Raw genomic sequence first — 22,668 nt, forward strand, 5'->3', positions numbered from 1 at the left:
CACCTGAGTTTACATTCTCTACAGCATAACCAAGTAAGGAGGTCATACAGATTTTGGGGTCAGATAAACATGGGTCCAATCCCAGCCCTGCTAGTTGCTAGTTTTGTGGACACGGGTGAGCCCTGTGAGTACTATCTGCTCATCTGCAGGAAGAGCCCATCGCTGGGTGTGTGTTCCACTGGGCTCCACAGAACAGGGGCTCCAACCCAGAGCCCACCGCCACCGGATTTGCCAGTTCCCAGGAGCGGAGGATCAACTGTCCATTTTCAGATGGCTAGAGGGAAACATTGGTTTCCTCTTGGGTTATTCAAGTTCCTAAATAATGTCCCTGCTTTTGGTCCACAAAGTCTAAAATCGTCACAGTCTGGCTCTCTGCAGAAGATGTTTGCTGAGCCCTGGATGCGATGATTAAGTAGAATGAGATATTATATATAAATATATATACTGTATACATTTGTCACATTAAGGTGTTTAATAAACAACCCCCCTCTCTCCTCCGAGGGAGCAACTGTGGCTTTGAGGAGCAAGCACTAAATGAAAACAAGATCTTTGAAAATGCTTAGCAGTTTCCATCACTCATAAACTCTGTGGTATCAGATGATGCCTTGGTCTCTGGATGATCAGTTTACTTCTCTTCAAACTAAGAGTATCAGTAATTTTCTTGTGCAGATTGTTCTCAAGCAAAGAAATGGCTCATTATAACAAATGAGACTTGCCTAGGGTAAGTCAGCTGTTTTACGGAGAGGAACTCTTTGTAAGCTTACTATAGAAATCTTAGAAAATGAAATCACATATGTGTAGATATGGACGATTAAGTCACCCATTGTCCTGGCATCTAAAGAGAATTCCTGCCTCTGTAAGTGGGAATATTGCCTTTCATTTATTTTCACATTTCATTCTCTTCCTCAGACTCTGACTTTGCACTCAGCCACCCTTGCAACCAAGTGGCTAACTTCTGACCACTTGGATAAATATGGAAGAAACATATGCCATTTTCCAGGAAGTCTCTGAAGAACAGAGAGTGAGCCTGCTTTTAATTCCCTTCTTCCTTCCTACTGACTAAAATGCAGAGATGAAAAGTAAACTAACTTAGCCATTTTGAACCATGAGGATGGGACTCAGGGAAGCCTAGGAGTCACACAGCAATAGGCTAGGAGTAATTTGGGTCCTTGAAAACTTTATGGAGCCACCATACAAGGTCTAAATGGCCATCTTTTCCTCAGATTTTTTTTTTTGCTCCTTTGTTTTATTCTGTATTTGTTGTTGTTGTTGTTGTTGTTGTTGTTCTACTCTTACATGTAGACATTCTCATCTTATCTCCTGTACACTTTCTTGGTTGTGAAGGGTGGTTTGAAACAGACCAACCTTGTGTCTTTTCCTGGGTGGTAGGATTAAAATGGATTTTATATGATCATTTATGCTTTCCTTTATTTTCTACATTCAATAAATGATGACCGTGCTACCACAAAAACATGTTTTAAGTGGCATGTTGCTAGAAATGTCCTTGGCTTAGAGTTAAACCATGGAAGTACTGAGAAGTTCACAGAATACCTACCACCTAAAAATAAGGCCCTGTCCCACCCAAATATCCCCAAGGACAGAAGAAACTGGCACATTCACTCTCCACTAAGTTCTATCAATGATATTCATTTTTACAGCCAATATACCGTTGGGGGGAAGATACAATCTGGAAGAAGCCTCAGAAATGGTTTTGGATGCTATACAGATTAGCTAATGGGGTTGGTAAGGACAAGAGGCAGAAAAATTTAACACAGATTTAGTAATTATTCCTGGGGGTATGATCTTATGGTTGAAGTGCTGAATGTTATTACGAACAGCTTTTAAAAGATCACTTTAGAAGCAATTTAATAAATGATTCCACCATGGAGGTCCACAACTATACTGTATTCTAGAAAGAATACATAAGCCAAGTTTCCTAACATCAGCAACTGTGCACCTATGGCCTGGGATAAACTGTAAAGATAGAACATTATACAAGATTGAAGAAAACATAGTGTATTTAACAACTCCTGAAACAACGCACTCCAGAAAACCACCAGATGGCTGGAAAGGTAGTTTTAGTCCAGACCCAGCCAGCCAATAGATCCAAGTCACCTCATAGACTCCCTATCCAAGAGGGTTACCCATCATGGGAAGTTCTGAGGGAGTCCAGAGAGGGAAGACAGGTTAGATGGTGAAATCAGGACATTTCCGAAAGAAAGGCTGATTTCAAGGGTCCTGGGAGTGCCTAGGAGGTTCAGTCGGTTAAACATCTACTCTTGATTTGAGCTCTGGTCGTGATCTCACAGTAGTGAGACTAAGCCCCTTACTGGGCTCCATGCTGAGCATGAAACCTGCTTGGGATTCTCTTTCTCTCTCAGAAATAAACCAACAAACCAACATTTAAAATTCTTGAAGGGAAGTAAGAAAAAAAATAAAAGGAGAAAATCAGGACCTAAGCGGGTATAAATGTCACCCAATTCACTGTAGTGAACGTCCCAGATGCCTGCTTTCCCAGGAAAATGGTTTTCCCTTTCTAGCATGGTCACCATGTACACGTAGGAATTTAGGAACTGAGTAAGAATTGTAGCAATGTAAGTAAGGGGTAGGGCCGGGTTTGTCAACACTAGGAGTTTTCTCCTATAATATCTTGAACAGCCCTTAAGAGTGTGAAAAGTTGGTATAGCTCTGTGTAACCAACCTACTTCCCAGACTTGCTGGAATAAGGCAGAAGTAAAGCTGACCTAACCCACCGCGGTAGCCCCCATGGTAGTGGGAAAAACTCCCTAACAGATGGAAAAGCTAAAACAGTAAGCTGATGAACATCCACATACCCACCACCTAGGTTTAATTATTGTTATTAAATCTACTTTCCCATCTATTTACATATGTGTCCGTCCACGTGTAAGTATGTTTTTCTGTGCATGTATGTCTATAATTAGGGTTGCAGACATAATACTTCCCACCTAAATGCTCAAGCCTGTATCTTCTAAGATAACTACTTTCTCTTAAATAACCATTACTTATTATGAAGTTCAAGACTATATTTTAAAAGACAGTATAAAATCATCACTTTGCACCCATTTTTTTTTCAAACTTTCCTGATTGACCCTAAAATACCTTATACAGATTTTTTTCCCTCTCACTGGGATCAACAGGCTTCATGCAGAGTGTGGTCAGTGGCCTCTAAGACTGTCCCCAGGGATCAGAGGGCCTCTAAGATGGTCCCCTGCTCTTCAGGTCACTATGCAATCCTGCGACCCCAGCCCCTCAAGTGAGGGCGGGACTTAATGAATCACTTCCATGGACAGGAATACAGAAGAGGCAGGATGTCACTTTTGAGATTAACTTCTGAAAAGGCCACACATTTTGTCTTGGTCACCGTCAGACCTTTGAATCAACTGCTCTGAGAGAAGCCAGCCGCCATTGTGTGAGGCAGGCCCGTGGAAATGCCCACCCAGCAGGGAACAGAGGCCACCCAACCACCGCATGATAAGCTCTGAAACCCCTCCACCCCTGCGGTCATCCCGGCCCCACAGGACTAGCTCTGGCTGAGCCTGTAGCCTAGTCAGGAGCTCGGGACCTCAGGACAGGCCTCTAACCAAGGCGGCTGGGTCAGCTCTACCAGATTTCTCACACACAGAAGCTCAGGGATGATCCAATGTTTGTGGTTTTCAACAACCATATTCCGGTGGAGTTTAACTGCAATAGATAATTAACACAGACTTGATTTGGCTCTTATGCCCCATCAGTCCCTCCTAAGGTTAGAGAGTCCCCTGAACGCTTTCCTCCTGACATGAACAGTTTGAAGGGACCAGGCCTGTTTTCTCATTGCATGCCCACATTTTCCTATGCTTCTTTGCCTGTCAGTTTCCTCTGAGTCTCGTTTAACACTCCTCTATCCTTGTATTCCTGGAAACTCAAAGTTAGGTCACATGGCTCTCAAGTTTAACATTATCCACAAGAGCACTTCACAGATGGCGCTGCAGACTTCATAGTGCATCACATCAAGAGCCGACCATTGTCACGTTGGTCCACTATTAGGAATGCTAACTATGGTGCTTTCCACAGAAGGGTGACCACCATTTTGCTCTTTTTTTTTTTTTTAATAGTATATTTATTTCAAGAGCACGAGAGAGCCGGGAGAGAGAATCCCAAGCAGGCTCCTCATTGTCAGCACTGAGCCCAATGCGGGGCTTGATCTCACAAACCATGAGATCACGACCTGAGCCAAAATCAAGAGTTGGTTGTTCAACTGACTGAGACACCCATTTTGCTATTGTATAGATGCTTCCTTCCTTTGCAATTACCCTGTGATTCTCCACCATGCCTCTAGATTCTGTGCCTGTCTCTCCTCAGTAGTGCAGGGAGAATGCCATCAGTCTATGGAGGAGGCCCCAGCACCAATGAGCCAGTTGAATTTTTCCAATATGCCATCATCATTATGTTAAAAAGTTTCCTGTCTTTTCACACAAGGATTGTGAAATATATGTATCAGGTAACGAATAACAGAGCTTACGAGATGTACAGGTCAACTAGGTGAAGGTTTTGACCATGGAGCCTTAATTACTTCAGATGTTTACACTCCTTTGACAACTTCCTGCCATTTATTGCATCCACAGATGTGAAAGTATGCACACATTGCAGATTTTCAGCATTAAAGTGAGAGGTCATCACTGACTCTTCCAATGATTCAGATACATATTCTCTATATACTGAAAAGCAGTGGCCCACAGCCTCCAAGTCTGACATGGCCATCATTTTACAAGCTCTTATCATCACAACCTTTCTCAGATACCCAGAGAAACTGATTAGAGGTGATAATTTGATTCCAAGTTTTCTTCATTATCCCAGAAATTAGGAAATGGAGAAAATCAAAATTAACCTATATTCTGAGACAGAATTAGTTTCTTATTCCACAATATAATATTTCTCTTGTTAGAAAGTAGTGAGAGAGTGAAAGATGAAGTGATATATTTTTCTTTTTAAACACAATTTCATGCCAAACCATCATGATCTCCATTTGTATGTTAAAATGGGATTATCAGGGGCGCCTGGGTGGCTCAGTCGGTTAAGTGTCCAACTTTGGCTCAGGTCATGATCTCACAGTTCGTGGGTTCGGGCCCCACTTCGGGCTCTGTGCTGACAGCTAGCTTAGAGCCTGGAGGCTGCTTCAGATTCTGTGTCTCCCTCTCTCTTTCTCTTGCTCTCACTCTCTCTCCAAAGTAAATAACAATGGGATTATCAGATGCCTTCCTGGAGACAAAGCCACCACTGCAATACAATGACGAAATGCATCCAGACTCATGAGTTAATAAGCCCAAGTTGGAATTCAGTGAATCATTACTTCTAGTAAACAGAGTGTAAAAGACAGGGGCACCTGGGTGGCTCAGTCAGTTGGGTGTCCAACTCTGGTTTTCAGCTCAGTCATGCATGATGTCCGGTTCCTGGGATCGAACCCTCCCCAGCCTTGCCTAGTATGGAATCCGCTTGAGATTCTCTCTCTCCCTCTCGCTGCCCCTCTCCTTCAAATTAAAAACAAAAACACCTAATTAAGTTTCAAAACTGTACTTAAAAAAGAGGATTAAAAACACAGTATTATCCCTTCTCTACTGAAGGAGCCTCAAGAAGACAATCACACATGTCATAGAACCATTCCAGGGCCCAAGCATCCTTGCAGAAGTAGGTCATTACTGATATTTAGCTAAGGGTGGGTTTATGACAGACAGACTCCATTCCATTGTCTTTGTGAATGGAAGTTAGCCCAAACAACTGCAGAAATAAGGGATATTTAATCCTGCAAGGATTCTTCGTAACTTTTCTTTATCTGTGTGATGCTTCTGTCAGTTGATAACTTAATGGAAATGGTTGTGTAGAATCCAGGAAATTGAATCGTTAGGGGAAGGAGCTGAACGCTGAAATCATAAACAGGCACAGCGTTTTGTTCTATTTCTTCACTCTGGAGATTTTAGGAAACTCTGCTTTGTTGATGCAGCCTTAATGTTTATAAACACGTTAAAATAATTCATCAGTCATCACTGAAAAACCAATTATTCCCTCTGCGCTAATGGACTGCACAATATAGAGCCAGTCTCTCAGCACCCTGTTATCCTGGTTTATTTTTTCCTCGGGGGAAACTCAACTTCTTACTGCAAGTTTGTTCAATTAATCTTCTCTTGCAGGCAACAGAAAGGATAAAATTCTTTCTCATCCAGTCCATTTTGCTATATTTAATAAGATGAAAGTGACTTCTCACATAATCCAATTTCTTTCCTTTGGATGATTCATATGTAGAGAATCTGGAGAGAGAATGCTTCCCTTCTTCCTCTTTATTCTCATTATGGGAAGCAAGAATCCTGGCTCTTAGTTCCATCTTTCTAGAAAGAACCCCTTCCCAGTGACACAAACCACCCGTGGACAGGGCTCATTTATCCTGTGGGGCAACCTCCTTTGTGCAAATGAGAGAGGACTGATGGGAACTCATGAGAGGTCTCAGTTCTCAGCCAGTTTTGAAGGCCTAAGTATTTAAAAAAACTACTAAAATTCAGAATTTTGCTGTTGTCATAACCCACATCAGTACCTCCACAAACACCTACAGGACTAGGTATATCAGTTAATTACAAGATTCTTGGTTCTCAGAGGAAGTGGTTGATTTTTCTTTTACCATTTATTAAAACAGTCTCAAGAACTTATGCACAAAGTGGGTTCCAGGGAAAGTTCTATTGGCTTATTGTATGAAGCTGTAAGTCTCACTTGTTGGAATTTTTTTTTTAAGTTTATTTATTTTGAAAAAGAGAGAACATGGGGGAGGGTGAGAGAGACAGAGAGAGAGAGAAAATCCCAAGTGGCTTCTACACAGTCAGCACAGAGCCTCATGCAGGGCTTGATCCCACAAACCTTGAGATCATGACCTGGGCCTAGATCAAGAGTCAGACGCTGAGCTGGCTGAGCTACCCAGGTGCCCCTCTTTTGCTGGAGGTTTTAAAAGCGGCATTTAGAATGGTGTGCTATTGGATTATGCTCATATTGCTCTAAGTCATTCTGTCATCAACAATGTCATGGACATTGTTAAATGCACCAATGCAATCCAATCCACAGAGTCGGTTGCAGTTTCTCTGTCCACTAGCCTGATAAACTCATCCAAGAGAGAGATGATGAGACGTACAATTCGAGGTTGGGGGGATGGCTCCTAAAAACCCAGCTTTCCCTTGTTTTCAACTACTTACTGAACTGTTCTAGAACAGCAACCCTGAATGAGTGTCAGGCTTCTGGTTCTGTTTGTAGAACCCACTCACTTGCTTCCACTTCCATCTCTATTTCTCATCCTCCATCCAACTACTGAGAATTCACAAATGAAGGTCAGATATGGGGATTTGAACCTTGAGATTTCAGGGAGGGGACAATTTTGAGCCTTGATAACAGACCCTCTCCACTTTTGTCTGTTTTCTCCACAAGCCAATCCCTTCCTACACAGCGCTGCTAGACTACTTTCAGAAAAGCATAGCTAGAATACAGATACCTGCTCAAAGACTTTTCCTAGCTTCCTCCTCCAGGTTGAGGTCAGGTTTCTCCCTTGGGATTTCCAGGAATATTAGAACAGGAATCTGGTAGGTTGGGGAGCAGTGCCTCAGGCAGCCAGCACAGACAGGGGAAAGGAGCATGGCAGACTGTGGGCGATGCTACGAAGGCATCTACTGACTGCATTTTCCTATCTAGGCTCTTTTACATAAGCTCCCCCTGCCACTAGAATGCTCTTTATCTCAGGTCCTACCTGCAAAAACTTCATGTTAAATTCTACCTGATTTTCCTTTCCTGTTAGAACCCCTATTGCACCTTTTGTTTTTCCTGCCTAAAAGACTTGTTTTCTTATAGTGTGGTCTCTTTGGTCTTGCCTCATTATCGAAGATGAAGCAGAGAGAGAAAGAGAGTGAGCGAGCTGGGATGTGACCAACATCATGCAGGTGGGCCAACTCAGTGATTTTCAAATCTAAAACCACTTAGTTGGTCTGGATGCAATTTGCCTAATTTCTACTCTGTGCAGAAAATGTGGGTGTGTGTCCCACTTTCAACTGTCTCAACCGATTTACAGCTCTAATAACCATGATCAGGGCTGTGGCGGCACATTTGGAAGAATCAGTCAGAAATCTTGTGTGTGTTGGAATGGAAAGGGGAGCCTGATAGATGTTAATATAAGTGGAAACCCTGTTGACTATACCAATCAAAGCTCCAAGGACTGGAGAAGGTATTCTTTTCAAAATATAACTGCTGCTCAAGTGGTCATTCCAAACACTGATCACCTTGTCTTCCAGAGTCCTGTTAACCTACTGATGAAAACATTTATGTATTTGATTTATGCCTTGCCTACATCCACATAAGACGGAGGACACTGTATTAAACACACACACACACACACACACACACACGAATGAAACAAAGAAAACTTACCCTATCAAAATTAATTTTTCAGAGGAGGAAAAAAATAGATTCAGGACTCCTGGCATTAAAGTTACTCTAATCGTGCATTACATTTAGAACCACATTTCTCTCAGCCAAGACAATAATGAAATGTAGTTCTCAGTATTTGAATAAAGTATTCATGCTCGTCTGGAGGCATGACCAATGTTATCCCAGCACTCATCTTAGCGGGAACTTACCTCATGAAAATAAAAATTCTGGATAATCTAACAAACAATTTCTCTTACTACAATCCTTATAAAAATTAGACAAGGGATATTTCAAAGCATCTCAGCATTTCTATGGAATGCTAACACACTCTGGACATGTTGCACACGGATGCCTCAACTATTACGAAACAGAATTTTAGAACCTAAAGCAATGGATAAGCAATACTGGGCTCTAACCTTGTCTCTCTCCAACATCCACAGGTTTTCCAAAACTTTCAGCAATTTCCAGATCAAGAAAATTTGTGGATGGATTCCCTGACATGTGTCAGAAGTGCCAAGAGTTAATATCGTTGAGTAGAGAGATGTACTGAAATATTACATTGGATAAGTAGACAGTAGAGATGATCTACTGAGAAAATTTGGAAGGTCCATGGTTTACGTTAAAATCAGTTCCTTGGGTTTGAAATTAGCTGCCAGTTCAAGGTGATCCCTTTGTATTTGCAAGGGATTCCATTGTTAGTTTCAATCTGCTGTCCTACAGAAGAAATGGATACAATTTATTGTGATGAATTTCCATTGTTTTCTTTAATAAGCCTGCATGTATCTGTTCAAATTTTCTATCTGTTCAAAGAATTACTATCTATTCAAATTTTCCAAATTAAAAAAAAAAGAAGATTAACCCAAACATACAGTGAAAACTATAAATAAAGCCCCCTTTTGTGTGTAACATACTACAAAGCTATAAAAGCTCAGTTTTTTCCCCTTTCCCCATACTAACCAGCAGCCCCTTAATAACTTTACTAAAGGTGAAAAATACATCTTTTAGTGAGGCTTTGGTACTAGCCTTTCTCTTTCAAAAATATAACTCATTTTCATAAGCTGTCCTCGAAAAGTTGTTTCTAATAGAGTCTAACTTTTAGTTTTTTGTGTCCTCATTTTATCTGGTTTTAATTTTTTTAAAAATGGTTCTCGAAGTGTTTCATCTCAGGCAGGACCCCTTTACACTCCTAGAATTTGAAAACACCAAGAGTTTTTGTTTATATAGGTTCTATCTACATTTACGATATTTGATAGTAAAACTGAAAACGTTAAAACACAAAACTATGCAGGCATATATTCCAATGGCTGTTTCCACCTCTGAAAAACTCCACTGTGCCTATGTGATAGAAGGAAAAAAAGACAAATGATGCACTAGTATTATTATGCAAATAGTTTTGACCTCACTGATCTCCCTAAAGAGTGTCAGGGATGCCCAGGAAAACCCCTATCATCCTCTAAGAACCTCCAGCTTAGACAAACAGCTAGTAATGACAACAATAACAAAATTGGCCACAGGGAAAATAAACTTGGGACTCGGGGCACCTGGGTGGCTCAGTGGGTTAAGCATCTGACTTTGGCTCAGGTCATGATCTTATGGTTCATCAGTTCGAGCCCCATGTCAGGCTGTGTGCTCACAGCTCAGAGCCTGGAGCCTGCTTTGGATTGTGTCTCCCTCCCATGCTCACTCTTTCTCTCAAAAAGAAACATTAAAAAACAAACAAGTAAACAAACATGGGACCAAAGTGGTCTACACTCCAGGCATGCACACATATACTCTGGGGAGGCTGAGGCGGCTTGAAATCCAGCCAGCACAGGTATTGGCTACACTGGAAGACTCACAGGCGTCAGTCCCTGAGATCTTTTCTATATTTTACTCTAAACCCAGGAAAACCTCACTCCCGTGCAGTCTAGACCAGGAGTTTCTCCAAAACTGGACCAGGAGAAGGGGGTGGCACACAGCTCATGGGGAAAGGCTACTGTGCCTCATATTTTCTGTGCTCAAGTCCACCTGGCAGTTGTGGATTCCATTACAATCCACAAGACAGGAGGATCCCTCATAGTGTCTTAACACAATTTATACACAAACATCTCCACTCTCTGGGCTGATGAAGGAAATGTTACTCATTCCATGTATATTTTACTTGTTCAAAAATCTTATTTTCTGTACATTCTAATTCAGATGAATATGTATTTTATTTATGAAGAAATATAAATTATATATAGGAAATACTATATATGTATACATGTATGTATGTATATGCTAACATTTTTTGTTAACAGGTGGCACACTCCTAATGATTAAGACTATGTGATTTATTTTATTACAATGTTTTAGCCAGATAAAAATAACACTATTTAAAAATAAAAAATGCTGGTGACCATCTGCAACAAACATGTTTTATATTGTCAGTGAGAGTGTCAACGGATTCAACCACTTCAGAAAGTTACATGGCACTCTCTAGAATATCGACCTCCTGGATAGCTCAGAAATTTCATTCCAAGTTATTTACTCAAGAGAAACGGATATAGGCATTCACCAAAAGACATGGCTCAGAATGATTCCATCTATTTATAAATGCTTAAAAGTAGAAAGAATCCCAATGGCCCCTGTCATTAAAATGGACACATTCTGATATATTTATAAGGTGGAATGCTACAGACCAATGAAACAGAATGAACTATGGATAAACACACTAAAAAGCGGAGCGGGAGGTAGGGGGCTCTCCAAGATAAAATGCTGAGCAAAAGAAAGCAGACACAGAATACATACTACATGATCCCATTAGTATGAAGTGGAAAAACAGACCAAATTACTCTGTGATGGTAGGAATCAAAGTGCCAGTTATCCCTGGTAGAGTAGGGTAACTGGGGTGGGGCAGTGCAGAGCCTTCCAAGCAAGTCAAACATGTCTTAAGGATCTTGATCTAGTCGTTGGCAATGCTAGAGATCTATAAGCATGCATTGATCTGTACTTTTAAGATTTGTGCACTTCACGGTGCATATAAAATACTGGATTTTTTTTAATGTTAGGTCAACTTTATTTTTTTCTTCCATCAAAACTATAGAGGATGTGTGTGGAAACCTTGAAGCACCTGAAACCATAATGTGAACAGTATGCTTTTAAGACCAAGTCAAGTTTCCTTCGGGAAGCTGCAAGTTGGTCTCACTCCTCTCCAGGATCTTTCCCTAGCAGGCACCATTTTCCACCGTCCAAACAGAATCTGATCAGCACCTGCTCTGGGTTCACAACAGGTGTCTCAGAGGCTGAGCTGGCTTCCCCTTTATCCTAAGGGTCTTTCTAAGTACATCTGCCCTGTCCCCCGGTTTCCCAGAACTAACAGACCCAAGTAGAGAAGTAAATGGCAACGGCGTAAGAGAGCGAGGAAAAGTTTAGAAAGTCTTACTATTCAAAAACATAGAAGGGGGTTATGTCACATTAAGAGCACTAAAAATTACATTTACATCATGAGCAAAATTAGGCCAAAGTTTCCTATGAATAGAAAAATACTAGAAGTCAAGTTCACCGAGGCTGGCAGCACACACCTTTGGAAAGTAACAGCACAATTTTCTTTCCCATTGATTAGAACTTTAAAGATAAAAATGTATACAGTTAAGCAAGTTTAGAAAAGCTGTATTTTTTTGAAAAAGCTATTTGAAAGTCCATGCCTATTTGAAACTAGGTCTCAATGTTCATGATTAAGATGGTTTTAATTCTCAATGATTATGAATGAATTCTAGACTTCAGATGTTTCCAAGTTATGGCTTTTTCTCGGTATTTCAAGATGGTTAGCTTCAATGACATTCTGGAATGGTTTGCTCACAGATTCTCTGTCTGAAGAAGAGACCTCTGGCTGTACATGAACTCCAGATCTGCTCCTATGTGCATGAGAGGCTATTAGGACTTGTCTCATTTGAATTCTGGCTCCTTCGTCAATATTCCATTCCAGCTACAGGGCTACCCTACTTCACCTCCCTCAACTTCACCTCTGAGGAGACCAAATCAACAGGTGTTGGCAGACAGAGAAACCACGTGAGAGCCGCACAAAACAGTAGGCAGGTCGGTGGGTCAGAAATAGTGAGGTGGACAGGAAGTGGACATAAGGGAGCCTGGCAGCAATGCTAGTACATAAGGCTCTATAGATCCTGTGACTTCTGGACAGCAAACTTCCAGGGCTTGAGTAAGATACAGCAAACATGTGGCTCAAACAGATCAGAAGAGGAAAAAAAAAAAAAAAAAAGCCAGCCACCGATTTGTAAAGTACTCTTAGTCACCTCTTATAGTATTACTGTATAATTAGTAGCTCCAAAGTCTGTTTGAATAATTCTATCTTAATTTGACTTTAAGAGCCTTCTTACCTATGGATGAAGGCTGTCAGCTGACCTTCAGAAAAGTCAGGTGCGCTGGCATTAAAGTCTATCGCCAGAGTACTGGGCTAGGGCTGTGCAAAGAGTCCTTACATAATCTAAAGAAGGAAAGGAGTGCCTGAACCTATTCTACAGTGGAAACGGTCTAAGATGAAGTTCTTTTCATTTTACTTCATCAAAAATTTACAAGGACTTCTGAAATGAAACCTTCGATTACTTAGGTTATTTGCTGTTTAGGAAAACAGTGGGATATACCAGCATGTGGCATAAGGAGGGCACTGTGAAATTTATTTGGGAAAAAACTATTTTAAAAAGTCAGACATGTAGGTAGATTCCAGAACAATCTAAGAAGGATGATGAAGAACTAGTGATAGTGCTGAATGGAGAGACATGGTATGAGAAAAGGCTAATCACTATGCTTCCAAACAGTCAAAGTTATAAAAGACCAAGAAAGACTGAAAAACCATCACAGATTGAGCCTAAGGAAAAAACTAAATGCAACCCAGTATCTTGGACTGGACCCTGGACCAGGCTGAATAAAATCTACACTGTAGTTGATAGTATTGCACCAATGTTAATTTCTTAGTTTTGATAAATGTACCATGGTTATACCAATGCTTATACATGGTCCTGTAAATATACCAGGGTTACCTCTAAGGGAAAGATGGGTGAAGGGTATATGGAAACTCTCACTACTAAATTTTCAATTTGTTGTAACTCTCAAGTTATTTAATAAAGTTTTAAAAAAGAACAAATGTTAGTGATAGGAGAAATCTCTTTTGAAAACCTGGATTAGAAAAAAAAAATAAAAATAGATGGTCTCTGGTCTCGTTATATTAAAGAGTTTCACACTTAAGTAAAAAAATTATTTAGGGGTGCCTGGGTGGCTCAGTCGGTTCAGTGTCCAACTTAAGCTCAGGTCATGATCTCGTGGTATATGGATTCAATCCCCGTGTCAGGCTCTGTGCTGACAGCTCAGAGCCTGGAGCATGCTTTGGATTCTGTGTCTCTGTCTCACTCTCTGCCTCTCCCCCATTCATGCTCTGTCTCAGTCTCTCAAAAATAAATGTTAAAAAATTAAAAAAAAAATTAGTGCTTGGAAAGCCCAACTAATTACCCATTGGGCTTCTGCAGATCAAAGGTGGGGTCAGCAAAGGGAAGAAGGGGTGGGCTACCATTAATAGGTAGGCAACACACCTTTAGGCTGGGCTAAGTAAGTGAACAACATTTTCTAGGGGAGACCCCAATTTTCACAGATTTAACCAGTACAAAAATCTAGATTTGATATGTTTATGAATGTAACAAAATATGATTTGGGTTAATTCTACATGTCTAGTATATACAACTCTTGATTTTGCCAAGCGGTTCAGTCATTACGCTAAGTACTGAGCACACCTTTCACCTGGCGTGACAAGACACTGAGAGGACAATTTTTAACGTTGTGGAATATACTGCTTTGAATTAAAAAAAAACCTTTTTGATCACATGCTATTTGGATGTAAACTTTATCCTTAAGAAGCTTTCAACTACCTTGACAATACTCCTACATCTGGATGTTTTATAGGGACAGAAAAAGAAAAGAGGAGCTGCAGGATGGCGGGAGTGAGGAGGGGGTAAGAGAGAAGGAAGGGAAGCAAATGAAGGACAAAGGAAGAGCAGGAGGGATGAGTGGGAGGAGTTAGGAAGGAAGTTGGACTGGACACCATTAGAATACTGTGCATTCACCACAGACACGTCAGCAACCTCTTGCTGGTGACAGTACAGCTATTTGTAGCCTCCTTTGTTGGATACTCTTGCATTCTGTCTTCCTATTTTTATCCAGGCGGTGTTAACACTCAGATTAACAGCTACACCGACAATCTTTCATCCCCACCCCCGCAAACACCCTGCCCTGAACATCAGGATGTCATTTCAACCAACAGCCTTATTTCTAAGTAAGTAGAGTTCAGGGTACACAGAGATAATTTTTTTAAGAACTCTGGATTCCCTGGCATTAACGTCCTTTGATTATAATAGTTTTCTTTCAGTACACTAAATCTTGGCCATGTTTGTGTTAGATCTACTTGTGGATTGGAGTTCTCTCGAAAATAATATAACAAATCCATCCTCCAAGGCAACTTTGATGTGTCTGTGTTTGCACAACAGAGCAGAACACTTAAGGAGTTTTTCCCAAACATGGAATACAATGTTTACCTGTTGGATCCCATCCAGTCAAATGGGAAAATAAAATTGATTTAATTCATTGAAACATACTGAATAACTTTAAACTGACTCCGTATGTTTATAGGAAAACCCACGTTGTGCTATTCAGTTGGAATTGTGCTGGGCTCCAGCATAAACATTCCATCACTTGCTTTATAAATACAAGGTAAATTTTAAAACAGCATGCTTCTCCTAAGACTCCGAAGGAAAAAAAAATCTTCCTGTTTTTAAATGATTTAAGCCTGAAGATTCCTAAGTGGATGGATGATGTCAAGTGTGTGCATGTGAGCACACACACATACACCAGCAACTTTTTGCAGTGGTTAAAATCTATCAAGAAATAAATTTCTGGAGCGCGTGGGTGGCTCAGTCAGTTAAGCATCCAACTTTGGCTCAGATCATGATTTCAGGGTTCGGGAGTTAGAGCCGCACATCAGATTCTCTGCTGTTGGCACAGAGGCTGCTTCAGATCTTCTGTCACCATGTTTCTCTCTTTCCCTCCCCAGCTAGTAGCTCTCTCTCAAAAATAAAAATGTAAAATAAAAAAAAATTCCAACAATTTTGGGGACCTTTATTTTTAAAATTTCATTTTTATTTATTTTTGAGGGGGGGGCAGCATGAGCAGGAGAGAGAAAGAGAGGGAAACACAGAAGCTTAGGACAGCCACCAGGCTCTGAGCTGTCAGCACACAGCCCGACACGGGGCTCGAACCCACAAACCGTGAGATCATGACCTGAGCTGAAGTCGGATGCTTAACCGACTGAGCCACCCAGGCGCCCCTTGGGGGCCATTATTTATACTTGCAATGAATTTTGTGCAACATCTTCTATTGATATGTTCATTCTATTAGACAAAAATGATAAATACTGATCTCTTGATTTTTGTGACATCACCCATTTTCAGGAAGTTTGCCTGATGTGATTGATGAAGAGAACAAGGACTTGGAGTGGGGCCTGATCTTGAATCTGGCTGTGGGATGGTGAAAGCACTGTTTATTTTAAAAACTCCAGATGCCTCCTAAAATAAAAGGAGGATCGCACCAACTCCCTCAAAAGAGCCTGTCAAAATCAAGTGAGATAATGTATGTAGAGCAGCAGGTGCAGACCATTTTGTTCTTGTTTGTGTTTTCCCCCGATTTCTCTCACTGCTATGCCAACACTCTGGCTGTGGGGGAGTGTTCACAATGCAGCCCGTGCCTCTGTCACCACACATCATGCCAGGTGTTCTAAGGGCTTCCCTCTGCAGGGAGCCTTCTCCCTGCACCCCTAGACTAAGCACAAAGCAGAATGGTGTCGCTCGGAGATCCCCACACTGCTCAACAGCCATATGCCAAGCTTAGGACTTGACCTTGGTAAAGTCTACTGGTGAATCCATTGGGACTAACGTTATTCCAAGCCAAACCCACAGCCAACTACAAGTACGACTTATGATGCACATTCTACTTCTTTCCTGGTCTTTTTTTTTTTTTAACTGTTTATTTTTATGAGAATGTGTGTACAGCAGGAGACACAGAGGGAAAGAGAGAATCCCAAGCAGGCTCTGGACTGTCAGCACAGAGCCCAACATAGGGATCAATCCTGGGACCTGAGCCAAAGTTGGATGCTTAACCGACCAAGCCACCCAGGCGACCCTACTCCTTTTTCTGAACAAACTGATGTTCTCTCTTCTTCTTAGGATAGATCAGATGACAGGGTGGTTGAACTCACCCTGATGCTTACTTGCCCCACTCCAGAATCTAGGATTCCTCTCCTACCGTGGGCAAGTAGATTTCTATCTCAAGTGGAGAAATCCAGGTGGCCAGAAGGTCAGAAGCCTACTTTCTTTTTCCCAGTAGCTTGTGGCATCCTTTTGAACCTGTTCATCACAGAATGGTCTCCTTATGGAAAATGGTCACTCCCTGATGCCCTCAAGGAGTCTCAGTGTGTAAGGTACAGAAACGAAACGAGACTGGCTACAGGAATGATTTGTAAGGTTCAAGACTGTAACAACAAGAAGAAGGAATATCAAAATGCTTTGTCACACAGCTTTAGTTTTGTGACTACCCCTCTGCCCAGGGTGTTGAGAAAGTATCCTTAAGGTCATGGGATGTAAAGTTAGCCTAGCATCCCCAAAGGGACTCACCCCTGCCAGCCAAGATTCTGGGAGAGTCAGCCAATCCCTTGGCTGAAGTCTCATCTCCCCCAGGATCCAGCAAGACTCATCCGTACAAGATTCATTGTTGGACTTAAATTTTTCTCCATAAATACCATAAATTGTGTACCTTATTTATAAGGGTTAGAAGGAATTTATACACGTGGAGGGGAGCATGCAATATATGAAAGTGTAGAACTTTTACAATTGATATATAACATGCAAATATCAGAGATGATACTTTGTTTCAAAAATAAACAAGGATTATTGCTGGAGACATCTGTGCACATGCTCAATGACAACATGAAATTAACAGCCACTTTTAGAGTTAGCTGACCCTGGTGTCATCTTTAATGAGAATGGATCTGCTACCTCAAGATGGACTGAGCAGGTGGTCGTATGTGGGATGACAAAGCGCCTCTTGCAATGCCCTGAGTTATTTCCCTTCAAATTAGAACTATGCCAGCTTTTCAAGCTTAATTCTAATGCAGGTTTCACAATCTTCTAGAAAACCTCTATTAAAGCTCAAAGCTTAAGAGTTTAACCAACAGGTCTGTAACTCTTTAAAATTTTAAAAAATGTCTAAAATCCCTTAAACTATTTTCATAGGAGCCTTCTTTTACCATGTCTCCTCATAAATTATAGGAGAAAAGTCTAGGGAAAGGGGGATCAGATTTTGATGTTCCGTGAAGAGCTCAGGTTGACTAGACTGTACTGCTGTTCCTTACATAATTTGTGAGCCCCAAAGTAGGTCCCTGATTTCTTCAGGCTCAAGTGTACCAAAGATACTGTTGGTAAATGTTCAAATAGTCCAATTCCTCAAAAGATCACAGAATACAACTTCAGTGAGAGTGGGTCTTGCTTAAAGACCCCGACCTCTAACAGAACCTCAGGACAGTAGACAGAAGCCCAAGCCAGAAACAGCAATGCCTGATTGTCTGATACCAGAAGACAATGATCCTGAGCTCTTCACCATTTAATATCTGTTATGGAAATCATGGCATCTGCTTCCCTTCAGGTGATGACTTTCCAGACAATTATAGCTCCCTCTACTGAGCCAGTGGATTCTAAGCCATCACTATTCTTTATCACCATTCACAGTGAAAGCTCTGAGCATTTATTTCTGAGTACCTACCCTGAGAGGGTGGTGAGAGCAAACAAAAAATTCCTGAGGTTTGGGAAAAGGGCGCTACTGGAGAAAAACGGATAGTGAATAGGAAATCCAGGGGCACCAAGAACAAAGTTAACCAGCTGCCCAAATCTCCAGGCAAAGTAAGTGCCAATTTGTTGAGAAGATGAGCATTGTGTTGGACCTAATATTTGAGCAGCTTGCAGCTACAGAAGCAGCCAAGGGAAGAGTCTACAAGCACCTTTACGGAGGCTACTGGCTCTCCCCTTAACTAGCTCAAAATCTTGGAAGTCTTTGGCCTCAGTTTTCTCATCTGTAAAATGGAAATTATGCTAGCACTTTATAGGTTTTTGTTGAGATTAGGTTAATATGTCTCAAGTGTTCCCCCCTCCCCCAAGTGTTTTTAAACACTCCGGCACACACTCAAGTGTTTGCTAATATTATCTTATTTTGTGTATTCCTGATTATAATCAGGATCCTCAAGTGGGAGTATCCCCCCCCTTTTTTTTTTGGTTGGTAGAAACTAAGCTTAGGTTTAAAGAAATTTGCCTAGGGGCACCTGGGTGGCTCAGTCAGTTAAGTGGCTGACTTGGGCCCAGGTTATGATCTTGTAGTTCATGAGTTCGAGCCCCTGGACAGGCTCTGTACTAAAAGCTCAGAGCCTGGAGCCTGCTTCACATTCTGTGTCTCCTCCTCTCACGGCCCTTCCCCTGCTCTCTCTCTTTCTCTCAAAAATAAACATTAAAAAAAATAAAAAAGAAACTAGCCTAAGACTACTTACATATGGATGGTGAAACCAGAATTTAAAACCATTTCTTACATCAGTAAGTCTCGTTAACACTTAAAATATTTGAAATACACATTCTATCTTCATCTTATGTTCTAGATCAGTGACTGCCCACTAAAGACGCAGGCTTCCCCTCAGGCTGGGAGGAAGCCACGGACAGGCTTTGTGCAGGAAGAGGACCGCACACCTGCCTTAACAAAAGTCCCTTTGCGAATCAAGGTACCATTTTCCAAAGGAGCACAGGATCCAGAGAGCACCTTAAATTCCAAACGGTCCCTGTTCTCTCCTTTGACAGCGAGGAAGGTAACATAGAGGGGGATGATCATGGTTGTAGTCCATTCAAGGCCATGAGCAAACCCCATTCCTACCTCCCCACCTTGTGGCCACCCTGCTGCATTCGGCAGCTCCTGGGGAATCAGGGCCAGAGCCAAGGGCAGCACAGAGAACATGCTCAGGAAAAGCAAACACAAATTAACTCTGGCAGTTATTTGGCTTGTTTTTCAGAACCCATCTCCAACAACAGCATTTTCCAGGAGCCCGAGAGGAAGATGGTCACAACAAGCAAAACCGCCGCAGGACTGAGAGCACCGTGCCCTGCTTGGCAGCCCTACTAAACCCTGAATGGTGTTTTTTTGTTTTAATTTTTTTTTTTTTTTTTTTTGCTTGGTGAGGAACATCTGTGTTTACATCAGGGAATGTGAAATAGAGGAATGAGAGAGAAATGGCTACATACAATTAAAGAGGTAGAATCTGAGTTGGATGTGGCATTTAATTGCAGAAAGGAGGCCAAACCCCATGATGGGCAGCTCCAAGATAGGTAAACACACTGGGATGAAAATAAAACCCAACTCTCACAATGGAGAAAATCTTCACATTTCAGCAGTACATTAATATGCTTACTGCTCGTTTATTAAAATGGACAGGACAAGCGGCATGGGACATGAGCAGGACAGAAGACCGTCCTTTAACCCGAGCTGTTATCATTCTGAGTATCACAATTCCTTCAACTCCTTAACCAAATAGAAAGTATACGGTGTCTACGGTAGAAAAATGGAGATGAACTTTTTTTAGCTAGCACATTAGAGAAAAATACCCCATTTCCCTACACACACAGGTTGCTACATGGAACTTCAAAGTACTAACCCCATATTTTTATTATATTCCCGTCAGACTTTCTACACAGGAAGCCATAAAGGAAAAAGTTGATTGACTTGACCCCATAAAGCTTAAACACTTTTTACATCATGTAAAAGAGTGGCAGGGATATTTTAAAGGAAATCAGTTATAGAGAAATAAACCATTCTTAAGTCAGGATAGAAATGTTAATTTTGGTCATCTAAGTTTTTGATACTATTACACCCTTCAGGGATAGTACACATACTTAGTAACAGCTCCGCAGAATAAACGGCAACAAGTAGAGCTAACCTAGGAATATGAAGGAGAAAAGAGTATTACTCATTTAGCGTCATGAGTATACAACCTCAGCAACAGGATAGGGCTCAAGCTTAGAAGGTGCCTATGCTTGGTTTAATATTATGCTGTCAGGGTTTTGACTTTTTTTCTTCTTTTTTGAGAGAGAGAAACAGAGCTTGAGAGGGGGAGAGGCAGAGAGAGAAGGAGACAGAAAATATGAAGCAGACTCCAGACTGAGTGGTCAGCGCAGAGCCTGACATAGGCCTTGAACCCACAAACTGCGATATCATGACCTGAGCCAAAGTTGGACCTTACTCGCTTGAGCCACCCAGGTGCCCCTTTAACATTTTTAAAAAGGAGTTCTCAATTTTCATTGGTCTCTGGACCCTGCAAATTATTACTGGTCCTGCCCTTAATGTTCTATTAACTACCTGTCTACAAATCACTAAGTTTCATGCCAAAGATGAATACCAATATATTTATGATGAGTTTATAGTCTCAAAGTAGAAGTTCAATAGTCAGGTTAGAATAAAAAAAAAAAAAAAAGTAGAGAATGAGACACATGACAGAGACCAAGTTCCAAAAAGGAAAACATTACTCCTTGGTGGAATGAGGTTAGTATCTGTGAAAGGAGCAGCTTTTAATTAGATATTTAAAGATTTTAAACAGACGGGAAATAGGGGGTGGGGAAACAAAACCAACCAAGCAAACAAAACCGGCCATCCAGGCAGTGCACTATATAAAGGCACAGGGAATTGTCTGGTTTGCCTGGGGAAAGAAGAAAGCAGGCAGGAAAGCAGGCAAAGGTTGTTGTGTGAGGGCCTTGAACTTCCAGCTAATGAGACTGTGCATAATCCAAGAGCATTTGTCAGCTGCTGAAGGGTTAGAGAGAACCAGTTAACCACAGTCATAATTTAGCAAGAAGATTAAAGCTGGCCCAACGCATTGATGGTCCCTTGGTCGCCTCTCTGGACTCCCAGCCCAGCACCATCTTCACAAATGATGTGGACTTGACTCTTGACAGAGTAGATGGATGGAAAGTGACTGTCACGTCCACCTCTTTCTAAGTCAACCGGTTAAACTTCACCTACACTAAGCTGGCCAATCAGACACACTCGCACCCTCTGGAGAACCAACTTTTCTTGTTTAAGGTTTGAATCGTCAGAGCAGATAACACGAATTTAGGTGAATACAAAAGATATAAAAGTATATGCAGACTCAACTAAAAACAAAGCAAAGCAAAACAAAACAAAAAACCCAGCCACAACAAAATGAGACTTCGTTGCCTGAACCACTTCCTCTAAGAAAAATTTACGTGGGTCATGAGCACTGACACCCCATCTTCTTAGAGAACACAATTATGGAAACTTACATTTTAAGTGCCCAATGTGTAGGTACGTGAGACCTTAGGTAGGCTGTGTCCTACAGGTAAGAATTTTATTACCAGTTGGGATCTTTCCCTAATATGGTTCCATCAGAAGAAATCAGTAACCTGTACTTTAACTAAAAACTTAAAAATGATAATTTATTCTGTCTCTAGCTTTCTCTCTTGGTCTCTCTATTCTCTTTCTATTCTCTTTCTCACACGCATACCAATATAGACATACACATATACATCAACAAACACACTCAAACACACACACACACACACACACACACACACACACACACACACAGTGCTTGAATAATTTCCTTGCAAACTATACTAAACTCCAAACAAATTTACATTTCCTTTTCTAAATGTTTCACCCAATCATGTCGAAGAAAAATCCCAACACCCTACCGATGGTTATTTTTTAAAATTACTACTTGACATCAAATTAGAATTTTACAGTTTCTTTAGCAAGAATATAAAGAAAAATTATGTGGAAATGAAATAAGCATCAACAATGAATCAGAAAATAAATTAACTAGATAAAATACTCAAGTAAGGAATATTAAAATTCCATTCTAAGAAAATTCTACAGTTATGTGTTATGATGTATCACCAACCCAAAATGGGATTTAAATTTTCTAGCTTCTCTTAAACTGTTTCTTCGATAAAACCAAAAACATACAATGAAAAAGCCAGGTTGATATTGTATCTCTGAAAAATGAAGATCCTAATGGATAATATGCCCCTCTTTAGCAAACATAATCTGTACATTATTTATGGATGATTCTGTTTTCAACAGAAAAAATACAAAGTAACTACTTAC

General features: G+C 41.0%; 1 protein-coding gene across 2 annotated transcripts in view; it reads right to left on the reverse strand.

The window, feature by feature from the left end:
• The window catches only part of PRKG1 (protein kinase cGMP-dependent 1), a 1,246,601-nt gene that overhangs the window by 430,358 nt on the left and 793,575 nt on the right, over positions 1–22,668 (reverse strand). The window lies entirely within an intron of this gene.

The sequence above is a fragment of the Hyaena hyaena genome, unplaced genomic scaffold, assembly GCF_003009895.1.
Source record: "Hyaena hyaena isolate Hyena2069 unplaced genomic scaffold, ASM300989v1 scaffold_141, whole genome shotgun sequence".
Classification (NCBI taxonomy): Eukaryota; Metazoa; Chordata; class Mammalia; order Carnivora; family Hyaenidae; genus Hyaena; species Hyaena hyaena.